Source organism: Octodon degus, unplaced genomic scaffold (assembly GCF_000260255.1).
Source record: "Octodon degus isolate 3935 unplaced genomic scaffold, OctDeg1.0 scaffold00431, whole genome shotgun sequence".
Lineage (NCBI taxonomy): Eukaryota > Metazoa > Chordata > Mammalia > Rodentia > Octodontidae > Octodon > Octodon degus.
In genome coordinates this window covers 399,939-401,021 of record NW_004525007.1, presented here as the reverse complement: position 1 = coordinate 401,021, position 1,083 = coordinate 399,939, and the positions used below count along the sequence as shown (strand labels likewise).

Sequence of the window (1,083 nt, the reverse complement as noted above, 5' to 3'; positions counted from 1 at the left end):
AAATTCAGGTAACTGAAGCATACAGAACTCCAAATAACTTCACCTCAATTAAAAACACATTGAGACATAAGACTCAAGATCACAGATATCCAGCAAAAGAACAATATACTGAAAGCTGCTAGAGAAAAGAAACATCACATTTAAAGGAAACCCATCAGAATTACAGCAGACTCCTCATCGAAAACCATGAAGGCTAGAAGAGCATAGATCAGACTACTTCACATCCTCTATGAAAACAAAATTCAGTCCAGATTACTATACCCTGTAAAACTCTCTTTTAAGTTTGATGGAGAAGTGAAATACTTCCACGAGAAAGAGCAACTAAAGAATTTCATAATGACAAAACCAAGCCTACACAGCCTATTAAAAGATGTTTTAGAGAAGGACCAAAATGATCAGAACTCCATGAACAAGAATAGAAGGAACCCACTAAATATGGAAAACAATTAAACACAGGAGAAAAAGGAGTAAACAGCAGCAGGTAGGTAACAGGTTGATTATAAGTCCACACATCTCAATTGAAACCATCAATGTAAATGAACTCAATTCTTCAATTTAACAAAATAGACTGGCACAGTGGATAAGAAACAAAATCCAACAATATTCTGCATACAAGAAACACACTTAACTCATAAAGAAATTCATAGGCTGAAAGTCAAAGAAAGGAAAACAATACTATATGCCCCAGCACCTCAGAGAAAAGCAGTGGTAGCAAATCTGTTCTCAGACAGTCTCAACTTTAAACTAAGAATGAGTAAACAAAATAAAGAAGGCCACTATATACTGGTTAAGGGGAAAATTCAAGAGGAACAGATAACACTCATAAATATGTATTCACCATACATGTGAGAACCCAACTATATAAGACTAATCCTAACGGACATGAAAAAATCTATTATCCAATAGCACAATCTTTTTTTTTTTTTTTTAGAAAATGTCCTAAAATGTGCATTTTATTCCATATCATTATACAATGTTTACATATAGTTATAATTATGAAGAAAATGCTTTTTTCTTCACCAATGTCATGTAGTGCCTCAATCTTTCACTTGAACGTGGAGATTTGCAAAGAGTGGAAATCCT

General features: G+C 33.6%; 1 protein-coding gene across 1 annotated transcript in view; it reads right to left on the bottom strand.

The window, feature by feature from the left end:
• Nucleotides 1-1,083, bottom strand: part of Ak9 (adenylate kinase 9) — a 244,663-nt gene that overhangs the window by 93,491 nt on the left and 150,089 nt on the right. The gene's annotated exons all lie outside the window — the stretch shown is intronic.